Below are 21715 nucleotides of genomic sequence, written 5' to 3'. Positions count from 1 at the left end.
CTGCTCCGTACTGCACTTGCTGCAGCACTCATGGCATCTTTAAGGACAGCCCCACTTAGAGTGCATTTGCAGTAGTCTAACTGGGAAGTTCCCACCCACATGGACTATTTTGGCAAGTTTATCCCTGCTCAGGAATGGTCATAGCTGGTGGATCAGTGGAAGCTGACCCCGGGATCCCCAAGTCACTGAGCTTACATGAGCCTCCAATGGCAAAGATGGATCTAGGAGTACCTCCAAACTATGCACCTGCTCCTTCAGTGGGAGAATGACTCCATCCAGAAAAAGTCTCCTGTTCAACTCCCAGACGTGGGAAACACCAAACCACAGAGCCTCCATCTTCTCAAGATTCAGATTCAACTTGCTGGCCTTCATCCAAGCCATTACAGCTTCTAGATATTGGTCCAGCTGGCCAATGTCACCACCACCACCAGTGTTTGTACCTTTTACATAGCTTTGATAAGTAGGACTCCAGAAATCTGGGGTCCCATCAAAAACTCTGCTAAAATAATGCAGTAATTTTGAAGTGCTTCTAAGGACAATCCTGAGACTTTGCAACATCACCCAGCACTTTGCGTCTGAGAGGTTTGTTGAATGTATGTATTATATTTGCTGTCAAGTTATGTTGTTAATGTCTGCATGTTTTAGTTTTGTGTTATCTTCTGTTTATCTTCTCTTTAAAATTATATTTGTTGAATTTATATATTATTTTATTTTTTATCATGTTTTGATATTGTGTTGTTTATCTTGTTGTTAGCTGCACAGAGTAACCTGGTTGCCAGATGGTGCCGGGTATAAATAAATAAATAAATAAATCAATAAATCAATAAATAAATAAATAAATAAATAAATAAATAAATAAATAAATAAATAAATAAATAAATAAATAAATAAATAAATAAGCTGGACTTGGTGGATAGTTAATATTTCTAAACCCTGTATTGTCTTTTGGACCCCAAACATACACCAATGCTTTTCTATAGTCTAGCCAGATTTTGCACTCAAAGCCTTAATTGGCCGCAAACTGTACACAGCACCACTTGGGAAGTGTGACCAGGGGGCCTGACCTGTTGCTGCCTTTTTAACAGTAGCTTAATGGTCAGAAAGCTGGAGATAAAGCCATTGTTAAAACAAGGCAGAGCCCCACTGAGCCATTGGCAAGCACAAGCATGTTTTTCAGGTAGAGGGTAGTAAAACTTCTCCCTTCTCTATCCTAGGGCTTTGGGTGAATGGGAAAAATGACAGGAATGAACGGTAATCGAAATTGTCCTCCTCTATTGTCTCATCAGTGCCTTCAGGGAAGCACCCTGGATGGAAGATAAGCTTATCAGTGTTTACTAGTGGTGGTACTTACCTGAGAATGTGGGTTGTGGTGAAAATAATGGTTAAGGGGGAGGAGAGTCAGGTACACCCACTTTGAGCTCATTTGAGGGAAAGTAGGGTATAAATGTAACAAATAAATGGAATCTGGGAGTTGAGTCATGGCAAGTGGACTTCTTTCTTATTAGGTTGAAATGTTTCGCTACTCGTCCAAGTAGCTTTTTCAGACTTGGATGAGTAGCAAAACGTTTCAACCTAATAGGAAAGAAATCCAGTTGCCATGACTCAGCTCCCAGATATCCTCATCTGGATGGCTGAGAATCTTCACAGAAATAAATGGAACGGACAGTTCAGTATTACTTCAGCACTGGTGTGGCAGGAGAGCATCTTGCATCACATCTGAAGAGAATCTGATGGATTAGCAGGGCTCAGGAAAGCTGTATAGCACTCTTGGTTCTGTCCACCAGTGGAACGGCCATCAAAAAGTTTCAAGAAGAAGAGGGCAGGGTGGAGAACTGCCCTGCTGCTCTGTGGCAGATGATACCCAGGGCCTAAGGGCCTTCAGGGTGGAATGTCATCTGATTCTGACTAATGGTAGAGCCGTCATATATTGTGGCTCTAACTGCAGCAAATAAGTTCATGGTTTGAAAAGACTTTGAACAGTTTAAACATTTTCCCCATCTCTCTCTCTCTCTCTCTCTCTCTCTCTCTCTCTCTCTCTCTCTCTCTCTCACACACACACACACACACACACACACACACACACACACACACACACACACACACACACACACACACACACACACACACACACACACACACACACACACACACACACACACACACACACACAGAGGTCTCCTCCAGATCAAGCATTTGTCCTCCACCTGCCATCCTGCTTTTATGCCACTTGGTACTGTTTGGTAAGGAAAGAATGTGGAGCTTACCAGGTTTTCTTATTTTGAAACCCCACTTCTTCCTTTAAGAAATCATTTTTTGATTTACAATCCTCCTCCCACCCCTACTAGCACAGAAAATGCCCTCTGTCATCTACCATTCTCAACACGAACCTCATGCATACTTGATAAGAGGTCCTACAGGTTGATTCATCTCTGGATGGTTGATTCATCTCTGGATTCAGCACTCAAGGCAGTGAATCAGGTGAAGTGTCTGTCCATCGATAGATGCTGCAGGTTTCAACATCTTAGCCTCTCTTCTCCTTTTTAGTTTCCTTTTTTTGGTGGTCCTTTGGCTGTAACAGGAAATGCGCTGGCAAGCTTTCCCTCACAACTGTATGTTGACCATTAGAAGGATAAGTGGCACGGTGGAGTCCCGTTCACCCACTGAGAGAGCTAGGACTGTCTTCCCCACTGGTCACTGCTTGCCTCATTGGCTTCCACCTCTCTTAAATCACTCCACAGGGAACAGTTAGCTTTCATTTTCTTCCCTCTGTTTGGTCAAAAAACAAAACAAACCCTTAAAAGTGACCTTATATCATCATCATCATTCTTACTCTTGTTTCTCAGTGTTGCTGGTGCATGGGGTCAAACCTAAAACCTAGGAATTGAGTCCTAAGAATTTGTGGGTGAGATGACCTGCTTCCAAAATCCCTGATTTTTAAGTTTCAGGAAGCAAATTAGCAGCTATAGGCAATTGCTTGAAATTGGTAGCCAAATATATTGGAACAACTCCAGGCACTGAAGTAGGGTGAGGAGGTTGGGAACTTGATCTTGTTTCCGTGTTCTTTTAGTGTCTTGTCTTCATGTGTGGTATTATTGAGACTGATTGTTGATGGAACCCAAGTTCTAGAAGTTATTGTTGTCATTCTTATTGCTCATTTAACAGTAAATTATCAATAAAATCAAAAGCCTCTGATTTAAGCTCTTGCTTCCTCAACTCCAACCCCCAATGCAAAGGAAATTTCTTTAAAACAAAACAACAACCCCAAGTCCTAGCTGTTTAATGGGTGGAAAATATTTACTGTACATTGTTGTCACTTTGTTACTGTGGGTTCCCTATGTAGTCTGGAGGGCTGGGAAAAACCCAGATACTGTATTATCCGTGGCTTTTATTGGTGAATATGTGGTCTACATTGAGGAGCCCACACACTTTTGGAGAATTGTACACCTTAAAAATATTGTAGTAGACAATGGATGCCTAAGTAGGATTGTTAAATGGATTGTTGCGTCTTACTGTTTTGATTGTGTTGCTATTGTTTGTGGCATTGTAGTGTGCCATTTGACCCTTTCTAGTATTTGTATACTTCCTGTTTTTTAGCTTTTAATATGGTATTTTGATAATGTAAGCTGCTTTGTGTCCTTCTTAAGGAGAGAGATGGGATAAAAATATTTTAAATAAGTAAATGATAAAGCTCCTTCATGGATTGCTGCCTTGTCATGGCGAAGAGGCTTGAGTAACTCAGAGAAGCTATGGGCTATGCCGTGCAGGGACACCCAAGACGGACAGGACATAGTGGAGAGTTCCGACTAAACGCAATCCACCTGGAGTAGGAAATGGCAAGCCACTCCAGTATCTTTGCCATGATCAAAAACAAAAGGCTAAAAGATATGACGCTGGAAGATGGGCCCCTCAGGTCAGAAGGCGTCCACATGCTACTGAGGAAGAGTGGAGGACAAGTACAAGTAGCTCCAGAGCTAATGAAGTGGTTGGGCCAAAGCCGAAAGGACGCTCAGCTGTGGACGCGCCTGGAAGTGAAAGGAAAGTCCAATGCTGTAAAGAAAAATACTGCATAGGAACCTGGAATGTAAGATCTATGAACCTTGGGAAGTTGGAGGTGGTCAAACAGGAGATGGCAAGAATAAACATCGACATCCTGGGCATCAGTGAACTAAAATGGACAGGAATGGGCAAATTCAGCTCAGATGATTATCATATCTACTACTGTGGGCAAGAATCCCGTAGAAGGAATGGAGTAGCCCTCAACAGTCAACAAAAGAGTGGGAAAAGCTGTAATGGGATACAATCTCAAAAATGATAGAATGATGTCAATACGAATCCAAGGCAGACCATTCAACATCACAATAATCCAAGTTTATGCACCAACCAGCATTGCTGAGGAGACTGAAATTGAACAATTCTATGAAGATTTACAACACCTTCTAGAACTGACACCAAAGAAAGATGTTCTTCTCATTCTAGGGGACTGGAATGCTAAGGTAGGGAGCCAAGAGATAAAAGGAACAACAGGGAAGTTTGGCCTTGGAGTTCAGAATGAAGCAGGACAAAGGCTAATAGAGTTTTGTCAAGAGAATAAGCTGGTCATCACAAACACTCTTTTCCAACAACACAAGAGGTGACTCTATACATGGAAATCACCAGATGGGCAATATCGAAATCAGATTGATTATATTCTCTGCAGCCAAAGATGGAGAAGCTCTATACAGTCAGCAAAAACAAGACCTGGAGCTGACTGCGGTTCTGATCATCAGCTTCTCATAGCAAAATTCAAGCTTAGACTGAAGAGAGTAGGAAAAACCACTGGGCCACTCAGGTATAATCTAAACCAAATCCCTCATGAATACACAGTGGAAGTAAAGAACAGATTTAAGGAACTAGATTTGGTGGACAGAGTGCCTGAAGAACTTTGGATAGAGGCTCGTAACATTGTCCAGGAGGCAGCAACGAAAACCATCCCAAAGAAAAGGAAATGCAAGAAAGCAAAGTGGCTGTCCAACGAGGCCTTAGAAATAGCAGAGAGGAGAAGGGAAGCAAAATGCAAGGGAGATAGGGAAAGTTACAGAAAATTGAATGCAGACTTCCAAAGAATAGCAAGGAGAGACAAGAGGGCCTTCTTAAATGAACAATGCAAAGAAATAGAGGAAGATAACAGAAAAGGAAAGACCAGAGATCTGTTCAGGAAAATTGGAGATATTAGAGAAACATTTTGCGCAAAGATGAACATGATAAAAGACAAAAATGGGAGGGACCTAACAGAAGCAGAAGACGTCAAGAAGAGGTGGCAAGAATACACAGAGGAATTCTATCAGAAAGATTTGGATATCCCGGACAACCCAGACAATGTAGTTGCTGACCTTGAGCCAGACATCTTGGAGAGCGAAGTCAAGTGGGCCTTAGAAAGCCTGGCTAACAACAAGGCCAGTGGAGGTGATGGCATTCCAGTTGAACTATTTAAAATCTTGAAAGATGATGCTGTTAAGGTGCTACATTCAATATGCCAGCAAGTTTGGAAAACTCAACAGTGGCCAGAGGATTGGAAAAGATCAGTCTACATCCCAATCCCAAAGAAAGGCAGTGCCAAAGAATGCTCCAACTACCGTACAATTGCACTCATTTCGCACGCTAGCAAGGTTATGCTCAAAATCCTCCAAGGTAGGCTTCAGCAGTATGTGGACCAAGAACTCCCAGAAGTACAAGCTGGATTTCGAAGGGGCAGAGGAACTCGAGACCAAATTGCTAACTTGCGCTGGATTATGGAGAAAGCCAGAGAGTTCCAGAAAAATATCTACTTCTGCTTCATTGACTATGCGAAAGCCTTTGACTGTGTGGACCACAGCAAACTATGGCAAGTTCTTAAAGAAATGGGACTGCCTGACCACTTTATCTGTCTCCTGAGAAACCTATATGTGGGACAGGAAGCAACAGTCAGAACTGGTCATGGAACAACTGAGTGGTTCAAAATTGGGAAAGGAGTACGGCAAGGCTGTATACTGTCCCCCAGCTTATTTAACTTATATGCAGAATACATCATGCGGAAGGCTGGACTGGAAGATACCCAAGCCAGAATTAAGATTGCTGGAAGAAATATCAACAACCTCCGATATGCAGATGATACCACTCTGATGGCAGAAAGTGAGGAGGAATTAAAGAACCTTGTAATGAGAGTGAAAGAGGAGAGTGCAAAAAATGGTATGAAACTCAACATCAAAAAAAGTAAGATCATGGCCACTGGTCCCATCACCTCCTGGGAAATAGAAGGGGAAGATATGGAGGCAGTGTCAAATTTTATCTTCCTGGGCTCCATGATCACTGCAGATGGAGACAGCAGCCCTGAAGTTAAAAGACGCCTTCTTCTTGGGAGGAAAGCGATGACAAATCTTGACAGCATCTTGAAAAGCAGAGACATCACCTTGCCAACAAAAGTCCGAATAGTCAAAGCTATGGTTTTTCCTGTTGTGATGTATGGAAGTGAGAGCTGGACCATAAAGAAAGCAGACCGCTGAAGAATTGATGCCTTTGAATTGTGGTGCTGGAGGAGGCTCTTGAGAATCCCCTGGACTGCAAGGAGAACAAACCTATCAGTTCTAAAGGAAATCAACCCTGAATGCTCACTTGAAGGACAGATCCTGAAGCTGAGGCTTCAGTACTTTGGCCATCTCATGAGAAGAAAAGAGTCCTTGGAAAAAACCCTGATGTTAGGAAGGTGTGACGGCAAGAGGAGAAGGGGACGACCGAGGATGAGATGGCTGGACAGTGTCTGCGAAGCAACCAACATGAACCTGACACAACTCCAGGAGGCAGTAGAAGACAGGAGGGCCTGGCGTGCTCTGGTCCATGGGGTCACGAAGAGTCGGACACGACTAAACACACACACAAATGATAAAGAGATGTGCACATAGCAGAGGGGAAAGTGATGTAGTGATGATGTGGCCTTTGTGGCAATCAGTAATTGAGCAGGGAATGTGACCTATTCTGGATGGAATTGTACTCTCCTGAAGGATCAGGTCCACACAGCCTAGAGCACCTCTGGACCTGGTCTTATGCCTGGGAGTTCAGGTGGAAAGTATGGCTTGGAGATGGAGTCCTTGCACCTGTCTTTGGCCGATATGTACCAGCTCCCCCCTGCCCCCAATAAAGCAGTCGGATCCATTGGACAACTGTCCTGGCCATGTCCAGTCTAGACTACTGCAACATGCTCTATGTGGAGCTGCCTCTGGAAAGGATTAAAAAACTCCCAGAGGTGCAAACAATGGTGGCAAGGCTGGCTTCTGGAGCTAGATTTTCTAATCACATCACTCCATTTCCCCCCATCTCTGTTGACTTCCAGTTTGTTTCCAAGTGTGCTTCACCCAACTGGTTCTCACTTAGGCAGTGACTTGATGATGAGAATATTGTCCAGTTTACCTACTGTGTTCAGTATTACAAATGTAAATTTATGATTCATAGTTCAGTAAACCTTCCCGGCTCCATTGGCTTTGGAGTCCCCTCTCCGAACCAGGAGATTTCTCATCCCCTCCACCTCCCAAACAGCATGGAATACCTGTGGATTTGGAACCTCAAAATGTGGCTCTCCCTGCACTGCATCCCTCCTGCAATTGGGAAACGCTCGGATGGAAATCTTTTTTGGCGAAGACGGGAAGGCTGGTCTGGAAGGAAAGCATGGAGGTGGAAGAGGAAGCATAGTTCAGTATTTTTCTTCCAAAAATTAATGAGATATGAAAGTCTTTGTTGTCTTTGTCCTGCTTTCAAATAAACTAATAATTCATTACATCTTTTGGATAGTAAAAGGCTTGTGCTTCAGTTTGGTTGGTGTGTGCCAGCTGTTGTTGTTCTGTGCCATCTTGTTGGAACCAATGTATAGGAACCACAATTTCCCCTCCACTCCTGTTATTTTGCATTGGTTTAGCTCAAAAACATTTGTAGTATGAGTTGCATCCACTTTATTTAGGGGGGTAGCTGGCATCCAGTGCAGTGTAGCGGAGAGGATGATGGAGTAAGACTTAGGAGGCCAGGGTTTAAATTCCCACTTAACCATGAAAGGTCACTGGGGGTATAGAACTGGTAAAACCACTCCTTAAATACCTCAAGCACCTGGAAAGCCCTATAAAAGGTTTTTCAAGCCCTAACTTGACAGGAGTATCTTTTGGATGGTATGCCTGTGATCCTGAAATGTGTTTCCTAAATACAGGAATACACTCACACACTAAGCAAGGGTGGGTGGGATTGCCTGATTGATTTAATTTATTTAAAATATTTTAACCTCCTTTTCTCCTTGAAAAGGTGGCTTACAACATTGAAAGACAACACTTAAAACTGAAAACAACGAGTATACAACAGTGATTCAATATTTAAAGCTAAAAACAATTAGTATACAAATATTAAAAAAGAAAAAAAACACAAATGCCACTCTGAAAAATGAAAAACACAAAAACAGAAAGCACGAGTAATCCAGCAGTAATGCATAAAAATCCATCTAAAAATTGCAGGTAGCTAGTTACTGAGGGAAGACTTGCCTGAAGAGAAAGGTTTTTGCCTGCTTGCAGAAGGACAGCAAAGATGGTGCCAGTCTGGCTTCCTGTGGGAGGGAGTTCCAAAGTCTGGGAGGAGCAGCAGAGAAAGCTCTTCTTGTGTTCCCATCAGATGTACCTGTGAAGGTGGTGGGATTGAGAGAAAGGCCTCTCCTGATGGTTTTAACATTGTATTTCCTGTTTTCCATAGTCTAAGGAAAGACTAAGGAAAGATAAGTATTGTTGCAGGGGTCCTGATTTTTTTCTTGTTGATGTTCCCTTTCATTATACCAAAATTTGTTGCCTGAGGTAGCCACATTCCCTTGCCTAATGATAGGGCTGGCCTTAACAGAAGCTTTGCTTGTTCCCGTCAACTAAATCCTGCTTATTTCTGCACATACCAGGATGCTGTGTGTGAAGAAACTAAGAAATAGGGAAACATGGGTTATAGACCTTGCTGAAAAATTCATTTTTTTTCTGTCAGTGCCTGGGAATGGCTAGCTGGGAGAAAGGTGAGGTGTAGTGTCTGCCAGTAATGAAATGGGAGTACCACCTGCAGTTAGTTATTAAGGGAAGACTTTAAGGTCCAGTTGGCTTGTTCTCAGGTACTGTGCTAACTGGAGAATGACTTTGGCTGTGTGTAAAGAGAGGAGGGCAAAAATGCTCTGGTCTTCTTGAATCTTTGAGGTTGAACCTGATTGGCAGACCATCTCGAAAGGTCCAGAATGTGAAGCTTACTGTATATAAAGGGCTTCTTAAGCTACTTTAGATAGCTTAGTGTATCTCTTAGGATTTGCTATGCTCAATTGCTGTCCTGTGATGCCATGTCAGGAGGAACACCCTCTATGCATGCTCCAAGACCATGTTCATGCTATGCCATCATTTATTTATTTATTTATTTATTTACAATATTTTTTAGCCGCACCATTGCCAGTGGCTTCACAGTCATCCCTGACTGTGCGGGCTCAGAATTATAGTCCAATAAGACTTGGTGTCCAGCAACACATGCTTCCTGCACTGATTTATAGAGAAAATTTAGTAGCTGTTGTGAAGCTGTTTGCATGTCACATACAAAAGAAAAGCTTCAGCGGAGTGATTAACCTGGAAGAGGGGAGGATCTAAGTGCCTCATCTAGTGTTTATGGGTGGCTAATTGTTTTTAAGAGTAATTGGGTAACAAATATTGTTGTGAGCTACAGTTTCTAAAAAGAGAAAAACCGTGCAGGTTCTATATTAAGCCAAAACCCTTGTTAGGTCAGCTCAAAAGTCATAATACATTTGACAGATTCTCCAAAATTGTTAACTAGGCAGCCAAGTCAAAGAGTGGTGAAGGGGTCAATATTGAAGTCATTGATCCTGCATTTATTCATATGGCTGAAGAAGAGCTGGGATTTTATCCATACATTCAAGCTGCTCAGAATTTAGGGTCAAATTAGACACTGAGAGATGCATATTCCTTATGAACCGATTTTTTTTCCCACAATAGGATTTTCTAGGAGAAATGTACCTCAACAATCAGACTTGCAGGTTACGTCCATGCGCATGAAATCAAAATGTGCTAAGTGCAAGATGTGGTGACAAATAAATGTCTTTTGGCATTTCAGGGGTTCTCCGCACACGAAAATGTTAATGTATTGTCCAGTTCATTAGTTCTCAAACTAAATGGTGCACCTCAGGGAAGAAAGGTATGAAGAAATTTCTAAGAGAGGCATGAGACTGTGTGGTGTTTGTAATAAAATCATAACTGTACCACTTAAATAAGCTATTTATTGTCAGATCTCAAGCCATAGAATGTATCTGTGTATGGTTAATACTTTGGTTGTTCGGGAAGCTGAAGAATTGTGAGATGGGTAATGGAAATTTTCTGAACTTTCTAGTTTCAGTGTTTTGGACTTCCATACTTTGAGAGCAAGTCAAGAATCCTGTGTGTTTGTCCGCTAGTTACCATTCTGCAAAATTCTCAAGACCAGAGCACTAGTAGATGTCACATTCCCAAATTCCACAGTGTGGAATCGCCTTGCCTAGTGAAAAATCTGTTCTAGGTAGCCAGTGTCATATGGTAATTATTGGTAGGCTATATGTGAGGAAACATTTGTCCATATGTTTTAGCAATAGTGATGAAAATGCAGGATCATTCTTCACATTAATTTAGAATTATATTTTTAATTACCTTTTTGCAGTTAAAATATATTGTTGCTTATTTTTCACTTCAAATACTTTTTACTAAGTTTTCGCATTTCTTTTTCGCTTTAAACTGCAAATAAATATTTTTGTTTGCTGGTTTAAAGGGAGATGAATGATGCTGAAAGAGATGTGGAGAGATGCCATGATTTTTCAAATGTAAAAAATGAGGATGTGGCACCAAAAAGTTTGGGAACTGCTGGTCTAGTTTGATAACACACTAGAAGCAGCTTAAAATACACATCTTGCTATTGTCAGATGTTTTCTTAGCCAGGCTGGGATTTTGGAGAATTAGTTTGAACAGGAGTCCAGGAAGGGATGAGTGACTTAAATAGTCTGGCTAAGCCACCATTCCTGCTCCCTGTTTACTTGGCCTTATTTGGGTTTGAATATTCATGGGATTGGGGTAGGTAGGATTAGCTATTGCTGTAGAACATTAGGCCTGTACAACAAGGTTTAAAAATATTCATGATGCCTTGGACAAGGTAGGAAAGAATATCACGGTCACTGCCGATAGACCTCATTGCTGCACAGTCACCTTTCACATACGATAGCAATGGGCACTGAGGAAAAGATCCTCCCCACCCTAAAAGTTATGGCCGTTTGATAGTTGTAAAAATATTTCTGAAACAGAAGCACTTTTTGGAAGGAACATACTGTATCTCATGTGGCTTCCTTGCAACCGGTGGCTCCTTGTGATTTGAGCTGTGAGAGGTTTATTTGGCTATTTTGGAGGTGTGCTCCTCCGATATTTATATCTATCTATCGATATAGATTTCTATAGATTTTTGTACTTTCTTGGTCTTTTTCACAGTTCAGGCATAGAGAGAGAAGAGAATGTGATGTTTAAGGTAACAAACTGTGGAAACTGAGGTAAACGAAAGGGGTCAATACACACACACAAGCATACTGAAGGATTGTGTGAGGTCTGGCAGCCATATTTCCTATCCACCACATGTTTAGTGAACACAGGAAAGTCTCAACGTAGATACAGAAGCTCTTGCTACATTTGGTGAAGGCATGGGCAGTGGGGTGGATGGGGAGAAATGGTGACTTCTGGGGACAGCCTCGGCAGCAGGCCTAGCCTCTAGAGAACCATGGTTCCCCGTGAACATTTCTTGAACACATGGGAAGGAACACCATTCCTGTGCCCTTTCATCACACCTCTGAAAGGGTCCGTCCTGCACCTTTGGGACTCCTGGCAGTTTCCGTAGGGACTCATTTTCCCATTCACCCTTGTGAGTCACAAGGAAACTTTGTGACTCACAAAAGCGCAGCAGGGTGCCTTTCAGAGCTGCGAAGATGTGGTGCGGAAACAGTATGTAAGTAAGAGGGCTGCTGTGCCTCTTGCCGCTTGAAAGCTTCCAGTCCCATAATTCAGCCTGGGAAACAAAAGAAACGATGAGGGGCTGATTGCCAAAAATATTAAAACCGTATAAAAGTTATGAAAATACTTATACAGAGAAGGGAAATATGTGAATTGATAAAATAAATAATATTTACATTTTTTTCAAAAAAAATCTGGAAACATAAAAGAAACATGAAAACAGGCTGGCCTGAAAAATTTAGAGGAAGAAAACAGAGAAAGTTGCAGAGAAGCTAAATTGAGCTTTGTGTTGGCCTTTTCTATTGGAAATATTGGTTTGCACCACATGATTTAAGCAGTAGCTCATGTTAACCAGCAGATGGTAGCGTTGGCTCATTATTCAAATTTTTAAAAGGTGCACTAGATTTACTGGAAAGCCTGGAGATGTCATGAAAAACAAGTCAGCATCTGAGAATTAATGTTCAGTAATGTTGTTACTAGGAACTTTAAAAGTCCTTCAAGTGTAAGGATATGTTAATGGGGACCAGATCAACATCATCCATTCTACAGTATTGCTTGGTGCTATCTATGGGTGTGAAAGTTGGTCGCTGAAATAAGCTGGCACAGGGGGGAAAAATCAATTCATCTGAAATGTGGTGCTGGAGGAGAGCTTTGCTGATACCCTGGACAGCCAGAAAGACAGATAAGTGGATCCTAGAGCAAATCAAATTTGAACTCTCTCAGGAATAAAAAATGACAAAGCCGAGGCTGTCATACTTTGGGCACATCCTGAGAAGGCAATAATGCTGGGAAAAGCCAACGGTGATAGGAAATGAGGAAGACCAAACATGAGATGAACTGATGCAGTAAAACAACTGCCAGTCTTTAGTTTACAAGATATATCTCTCTCCAAGTATGTCTTTGAGTGATTTTCAAAGAGGTAGCACGGTGGGTCTGTTGCAGCCACATAATCAGAGTTTGGAAATTACTTTCTTTTTCTTCTTTGTGGACCATTTAAATGGGAATTGTAGCTCATAATAAACAAACATTAATTAATTAATTGGAGGTCTTGCACTTGCTCACCTGTGATGTAGATTTATATATAAGAGGGCAATACAGTACCCTACAAAGATACCTTAGGCTAGCAGTTTCCAACCTTGGGTCCCCAGTAGAGATAGGCACAAACCATGGTTCCATGGTTCAGCTGAGCAGCTGTTCCAGGGGAACCCCGGCTTCCTACCCTGCCTCCTTTGGCAGGCACCCCACTCAGGCAGCAGTGTGGCTTGCCAGCCCTGCCTCCTCTGTGCACTGCCTCTGAGTGTACAGCTGAACTGCCAAACCCTACTGATCCACAGTTCATGTCCATCTCTAGTCCCCAGATGTTCTTCGACTACTATCACTCCCAGAAACAAGAAGTGAGAGTGAAATGCTGCTGATCATCTCAGCAGAGGTTAGTACTGTATAGAATTAAGAGCTGTGCAGAAGAAGACTGCCACCAAGAAACAGGGGGAGGGAGACAATGGCCAGACCACCAGCTTTGTGTAACAGTGATGTTCATGGTACCCTGCAGGGAAAAATGTCCCAAGAAGTAACTTTTCAGGCCTAAACAGTGGCGTGTAGCTCATGTTCAATAAATATGCCAACATGTCATATAACTCTTCACCTAGTTCACTCCATTAAGCTGATGAAATAGCAGAGCTGTTCTCAGATGACACCACTTCAGCATGCCAGTAAGGAACGGTACAGGTGGATGCTTCACTCTCTCCGTAGGAAATAAATGCATCAGGAAGGAAAGGCTGGGCTAAAAGACATTTCTTGAAATTTTGTCCTCTTTGTGCAGGGAGATTTTATCTAGAGGAATATTCATTCACATACTCCTGACCTGTCTTGAGACATGACATAGACTAGAAATATTTATTGCCACTTCCTCTGCTGCCTATGTGAAATGGAGCTAAGCAGGCACTGTGGAAACATCACTGTGATAAGAATGCTAGCCGGGAAGCCCAAACCACAGAAGACTATGCGCTGCACTGAAAAGATGGGTGTGGAGCGAACTTACACAACTCATAGCATGTGGTGAAATGTAGGTTAAAAGGTAAGGGGTGAATCATGAGCAAGACTTGCATCTCATTCATGCATTCGTGGGCCAAAATGAGGCTAACACCCATTTCACTCCAAGAGATGTACCGATCAGCGACCTGGATATAAGACAATCCAAAGTATGACACAGGTTTGATCCTCTTTGCTCCTGCCAGGCTTCCTCAACTGGGCTCCTTCGCCTTGCCTTTACAGCCGACCATTCCTCCAGTCTGTTCAAAGTGGAATTCCAAAGCTGTCCTCCTTCTCACTTCTTCATCACAGGAACCTTGTCGGGAATGACTGTCCTGTCTCAGTGGCGACTTGGAACAAGATTTCCCAGGTCTCAGCTCAATACTGTAAGCTAGTTTTCAGTGTGACAGCTCCTACCTCCCACCTTCTCCATCCATTGGCTCCAGTTACTGGGGCAGATGGGTATTGGGGTAGGAAACACTTCTCTAGATAATAGAGAGAATCAGGTTGAAAAAAAAATGGCTAGCTTACACTATTTAAATATGCCAAAAAACATCTGTGGTATTTTGTGTGGGATTTCTTGTGAGATTTCTGGGTCTGAACTTTTTCTCCTGTCTTAAACTTTATACATTTCAGTGGGGAGATGACAGCTAGTTCCACTCTATGTTGTCAGAGAATCACTTCTAATAGTGGGTTAATTTTTACAACATTTCTATTGTAAAAATTAACCCACTATTCCCAGTTTGAGACAATTTGAAGAGGATTTTTTTTCTTTTTTCATTGGAATTTCCCTTAGCATTAAATAGGACTAGACACTTGAGGGCACTAAAGGCTTAGGAAACAAATGTTTCTGTTCATGCTCCTTTCCAGGAATTTTTCTTCAAAGTTTATTCAAACCTTACATAAAATCATAGCTGTAGAAGTTACTTTCTCTTTTTTTGGCCTACAACATCTCTGGGTTATGATGAGTGTTATAGAAAAAAAAACCCACAATGTTTCTCATCTTTGCAGAAAAGGTATTAGCAAATGTAAAGCAAGTTGCATTAGCAAAATTTATGAGTCATGATACCAAATGCGTTTCTGTTAATGTTGCCGAAGCACAACTTCAACATTCTTGCTTCTTATATTAGAAAAGCAGGTTACTTGCAGGAGAAATTCCACACATTCTGTGAAGTAAAGAAAGGAATACATTATTACAAGTGGACCTGGGGTGCTTGTAAGTGTGGTGCAAGGTGAAGTTCCAATTGCTTCATTCCTAATCCTTGATTGTCTCTCTGGCTTGACAAACAGATAAAGTTTCATGACCCATGTACTTAGTCCTTATTATGTGGTTTGGTATTTTCGTGGAGTGTGATTGCTCTCATAAATTCCTCCCTCCTCCCTCCCTCCCTCCCTCCCTCCCTCCCTCCCTCCCTCCCTTCCTTCCTTCCTTCCTTCCTTCCTTCCTTCCTTCCTTCCTTCCTTCCTTCCTTCCTTCCTTCCTTCCTTCCTTCCTTCCTTCCTCCCTCCCTCCCTCCCTCCCTCCCTCCCTCCCTTCCTTCCTTCCTCCCTCCCTCCCTCCCTCCCTCCCTCCCTTCCTTCCTCCCTCCCTCCCTCCCTCCCTCCCTTCCTTCCTTCCTTCCTTCCTTCCTTCCTTCCTTCCTTCCTTCCTTCCTTCCTCCCTCCCTCCCTCCCTTCCTCCCTCCCTTCCTCCCTCCCTCCCTTCCTTCCTTCCTTCCTTCCTCCCTTCCTCCCTTCCTCCCTTCCTTCCTTCCTCCCTCCCTCCCTTCCTTCCTTCCTTCCTTCCTTCCTTCCTTCCTTCCTTCCTTCCTTCCTTCCTTCCTTCCTTCCTTCCTTCCTTCCTTCCTTCCTCCCTCCCTCCCTCCCTCCCTTCCTTCCTTCCTTCCTTCCTTCCTTCCTTCCTTCCTTCCTTCCTTCCTTCCTTCCTTCCTTCTACTTCTGCAAACTTTGGACCTCCCAGAAACATGCCAACAGTTGTGCTTGGATGCCATTTTGTCTACATAAAGACTGGACCTTGAAATTGTAAAACTGATCTTACTATACCTCATGCCATGCAGTTGTTGCTTTCATGATATTGCTGCTTGATGTTTCATGACACATTGTTGCTTGGTGATCAACCACTCTGCTGTATTCTGAAGTTACCCAGGGATGGGCACCTTATGGTCCATGGGCTACATGCCCAAAGGCAGCCCCCCATGACCCTACAAAACTGGGACTAAAATGTGCCCTTTTGCAGTCTCAAGGGGGTGAAAGAACTCTGTCACCATGTTTTAAAAGACTCCCAGGATCCCCAGAACCCCACACCCTAAATTTGTTGTTGTTTTTTACTCCTATGGGGCACATGCTTTTTATTTAAAAATAAAACTTGCTTGTGGAAGAAAAAAAGTTGGAACCCAGGGCAATGGGAGTGGGTACAAGCCTCCAATATCTGGGGGTGGCTGCGTGTTTGCCCTAGACTTCTGAAAAATGCCCACCCCTCCTGTAAACGGTAAAGTAGGCCAGTGGTTCTCTTATCTGGCAATGATCCTACATGTGATCCTGCATGTTCCACTGTGAGGATGCAATACTCACTCAGGTGGAATGCAGGGTTTTCGTAACAATTATTAAGAATGCATTGTTTGGACTGCTCGTGGAATTATTCTTTTTGTTTGTGTTTACAACAAACACTGTATTGTGATGTCCTTGTCACTTGATGTAAATGATCAATATAATAATAGAACACCTGAAAACATAGAATTGTCCTCCTGAGGTAAAGGGGGCCTTTTGTTCCCATCGTAGAAGGACCCATGATCTTTGACGGAATGATTGGTGGGATGTGAGATACAGTTAAAGACCTCTGGGTTAGGGGACCATTTCCTTTCCTTTATTTCTCAGCCACTTTTAAATAGTGGCTGAAATCTGATAGTAAGATGAAAATGGAGTACAGCCACTGAATCAACAGAAGGTACAAAAGAGTTGATGCACCAAATCCCCACTTGTTCAAAGGGCCCACTTGAATTGTGACTTCCTGTTGGATTCCAGTCATTATGTCAGCCTCCATTCTGACTTTCCTCCCTAACATGAACCAAATTAGATTATCAGTGCATTTTTCTTGCAGTTGTTTGTGTGTGTGTGTGTGTGTGTGAAAATGGTCTGCTTCAGATCTAATGTTATAATCTTGAAATGCACACGTCCGAATTTTGACAACCAAAACTGTAACCTTAGTAATCTTTTAGGTTCATATTTCAAAAATTTCGGAAGGTGGCAATGGGGTGCAAAAATAGACACACAAATCTCAGTGAATATATTCTAATCTGTGGTTAAAAGTGCAAGCCTCAAGATTATATTGAAAAATAAACACTGTTGAGCTGGAATGGAGCCAGTTCCTCAATAAATTAATTTGTGCATTCATTGTTTACAGTAACGTTACATCCAACCATCCTTTGTTTAAGGTGGTGTTGCCAGTTAAATTGAAAACAGTCAGGCTGAAGCTGTTTGAATCCCATTAATCCCATAAAGATTTTCACTGGCCAGTGGATATTTTTTTTTAAAAAAGCACCCAATTTGGAATTATTGCCTCCACTCTAAGAACTGAGGCTATAATGGGGTATCATCATATTGGTTCAGTAGTATGCATTCAGAATTTCATGAGCAGACAATGGCCAAGAGTTTGGAAAAAGTTACTTTTGTGCACCACAGCTTTCAGAATCCCCCAGCCAGCCAGCCAGCCAGCCAGACCCCCCCCCCTCAACACACACACACTCTTCTTGGACCACTGCCACCTGTGCCTCAGAAAGTTCTTATTAAGACTGGGAACATTTTGAATTATTAATGTTGCGCTGGGAGGTCCTAAGCATGATTCTGAACACATTATTTCTTCTGCGCTGCCAGTAGTAGAGGACTTTGTTGCACTTGATTAAAATCATCCTGCATAGAGGCAGGAAATAAGCATATTGCAGTAAAGAATGTGAGGTCACTTCTTTCATTACTGGAGCCAAATGTCTGTTTAAAAAAATATATGACCACATGAGCAAGAACTCCAGCCAATAGCAGTTTCATTGCTGTGGGTGGGTGCAGTTATTTCACAAAAAATATACACAGGGATCTTTCAAAACATGAGCACGCTACGTTCTCAAAGTACTCGCACACACTAAAAATATGTCAGGAAGACTTCCGGTGTTCTGTTTCTTTGTCTTTTAAGGTCCAAAGTTAGCACTTGTTTTCCCATAAAATGCTCACAATGACAAACAGTAAAACAAAATAAAAAGACTGATGAATGATTAAACAATGTGAGGGATTGACAGTGCAAAACTAGGGCTCCTGGGGCAAAGGAAAAGAGGAACTCCATCGCGTAACCATGGCCAGAGTGGAAAAAGCTCAGCCATGCCATGAGATGAAAACTGCTTTTAAAAAGCAAAACAAAACAGAAAGAGGACAGGACATTCTGGCAGGAATCCAAAGAGTCCCCAGTAGTGTTGGTTGCTCTCGTCTCACAGCGTTCCATCACTGACCATAGCATTATCATCCTGCCACCCCAGTCAGTTCTGAAAATGGAATAGAAACAATGGCCCCCATAGAGCTTCAAAGAGAGAACCCCCCCACAAAATCAGCCTAAACCTCTCTCAGAAAACAGCCCCTGGGATGTGGAAGGAAGGTTCGCAAGGAGCCTCATGGGCTGCATGTTCCACCATCTCAGCAGCCTTTTTCAGCTGCACACCGAACTCTTGTCTGTTTTGTGGCCAATTGATTTTACCTACCTTCAGCGCTCTGTGTTGTGTTGTCTTATGCTAATTCTGGAAATCTTATTTTGTTATGATCACTTATCTAGACATATACATACATTCTGCCTCAATGTGATTTCATCAGGGAAATAACCTTCTTTCGGTAGCTAGTAAATGGATAAGGAAGAACATAAAAGACAACAGTTCCTTACATATGAAATCGCTTTAGAGTACTGGTCCACCTAGCTCAGCATTGTCAGTCCAAGTTAAATGTCCCTTAACCCTAGGTGCTGGAGAGCTGCCTTCCAGTCACAGCTGACAATGCTGAGCTAGATGGACGTTGGGTGGAAGGTCACCTTGGGTGGCAGACAATGTGGGTATTGCCATTGAATAGCCTCTCTAACTCCAATAAGAAGAGACTGAACACTCAAACTTGCAACAGAAGCCTGTGCTTACCTTCCACTGGCCAAGCATGAAACTAAGTTTATTGGAATGCAAAGTATAAAATTCCGCGAAACCACATGCTCTTCCAGGTGTCCTTTTGCACTTAAGGAAGTTCCACTTCCATATTAACTGTATTATGTAGTTTGAGCTGAAGACCTTTTGCATAAGACAGAGGTAGAATATGTTTTGGTTTTGGCTTGGTTTGGTTTTGTTAAAGCTCCCACAATCTCCCAGGTAGCATAGCCATTCTGGTCATGCTATCTCTAATACCAGCTTTTGCTGCTGCTGAGGCTTGCTGCAGATTAAATGTAGGAGCTTGTGAATGTGAAGCATGTGTTTTTACCACTGATGTCCATCTATACACGTCCTTTTTAAAATTAGAGCTTCCCAATTCCTTCAGCCAACATGACCGTGAAAATCAAGGCTCGAGGATTCTGGCAGTCACTTTTCCAGACCCTGCAAAAAATTACCTAGGGCTGGTCACAGGCTTCTTCTCGTGTGCCCAGGCTAGTTGCACAGGTTACTTCTTCAATTATGAAGAATGCCACACTGATAGAACACCCTTCACCTACTGGGATATGTGCCCATCTTGCTATGGCATCCCCATCATCATCATCAAGCAGCTAGGGCTGGACCTTGGGATTAGACTGCAGGGCTCAGAGTGGCAGGTGGTGGTAGGCAGTGGCAAACAGACCTGGTGTTAGCACTTGGTTTAGGATGGACCTGCTTTCTTTTCTGTTTTTTCATCAGAGTTGGTAAACTGATGGTTTTGTTTTTCCTGTTACATGTCTCTTTGAAGATTTTGCTTGCTCTACTGTACCAGGAATGTAGAAGCAGCTGTAAAGCTTGGGCAAGACAGAAATGTTGTTTGGGTGCAGCACAGCTGAAACAATACATGTATCTAGACATCTAGAAAGGGTAGCTATACAACCATTACAGCTAGGCTCGAAAGACACTCCTTACCCATAGTGCCATCTTCATCTGTTGTCGTATAGACACCATCTATCTGTCTGACTATCCACCTGTCTCTTGGTGTGTCTTTGTGTTTATCTATTTATCTAGTGCTGGTAAAGGATTCTGAGTAATATAGTAAACAAGCAAAACAAGTTAAATTTCCCAAACTCTGATTATCTATGAGACAGATCTACAGAAGAATCTGTAAGCAGATGGGGGAAACCCCAAAGTCAGGATGCCAGAGACACAAAATGAAACATCACCCACAAATAAACTATTTCTGCCATATATCAAAGGGGTCACGGACTGCATGGGGAAACTTTTGAAAAAACACAACCTACAAACAGTATTCATACCCACCACAAAAATACAACAAATGTTACAGTCAGCAAAGGACAAAAGGGACCCCCTCACCACTGCAGGAGTATACCAGATACCTTGCAGTTGTGGACAGATATATATTGGAACCACAAAACGCAGCATTCACACCAGAATCAAAGAACACGAGAGAGACTGCAGACTAAAACAACCGGAAAAATCAGCAGTAGCTGAACATGCCCTAAAACAAGCTAGACATGAAATTCTATTTCAAAATACTGAAGTACTGGACAACACCAGCAATCATTATGTTAGACTGCACAGGGAAGCCATTGAAATCCATAAACGTCAACAGAACTTCAACAAAAAAGAAGGCCTAGATCTAAACACGGCCTGACTCCCAATACTGAAAAATACAGCCTGTAAAAGGTCAACGAACTCTACCCAGCCACAAAGACCAGGGATCATTGCACAAAACAGACCAGCTAACAACACCCATCAATCACAGTGACAGATAATCTCTCCTCTTATCACAGCAAAAACACACTGATCACTCTATCTCCTGAAAAGGACAAAAGCTGTTCCCACAGCTATAAATACTCAACTATCTAACAAACAGCAACAGAGCATGGACAGAGTTCCTACTCCAGTCCTCTAAAGATGTCGGCCACAGAGACTGGTGAAACGTCCGGAAGAACAACCTTCAGAACACAGCCAAAGAGCCCGAAAAACCCACAACAACCAAAACATCAGAGATGTTATCAAATTCACACTTTTTGGAAAAGCTTTCCAGCAGATGGTGAATACTCTTTTCAAAGTGCCCTTTGAAGATGGACTTATGAAGACCACATTTGGTGCCAGAAAGTCAGGACAGCACTCCACTGGCATGAACCTCTCAATATGCAGGCATACTCACCTCTACCTTTAGAGGCAGCTCAATTAATTGGCAAGAGCAAAAGTCCCTTTTGAAGTGGTTTTTAGCCAGGAAATCCCCGGAATCCACAAAGGGCTGAAAAGCTTAAGTACTGCAGCCAGTGGCAAACAATGGAGTCAGTCCTCTTCTATCTTCCAGGAGATGGGAAGGGATAAAACCTCAAGGGATATGGATTCTCAGGGAAGGGGAGTCCACATTCTAAGTAGGCCACTGAGGCTTACCTAAGCCAAGGTAGTTAAGAAACTTAGCTAGGTTAAGAATAAATGCATTTGTAGATTTGCCTTTTACTGAGCCTGTACCTTGCCTAG

General features: G+C 42.5%; 1 long non-coding RNA gene across 1 annotated transcript in view; it reads right to left on the bottom strand.

The window, feature by feature from the left end:
- Positions 1-21715, bottom strand: part of LOC144589216 (uncharacterized) — a 641777-nt gene that overhangs the window by 97159 nt on the left and 522903 nt on the right. The gene's annotated exons all lie outside the window — the stretch shown is intronic.

Source organism: Pogona vitticeps, chromosome 4 (genome assembly GCF_051106095.1).
Source record: "Pogona vitticeps strain Pit_001003342236 chromosome 4, PviZW2.1, whole genome shotgun sequence".
In the NCBI taxonomy this organism is placed as follows: Eukaryota; Metazoa; Chordata; class Lepidosauria; order Squamata; family Agamidae; genus Pogona; species Pogona vitticeps.
The sequence above is the reverse complement of the archived record's forward strand: the minus strand, read 5'-3'. Positions and strand labels throughout refer to the sequence as shown.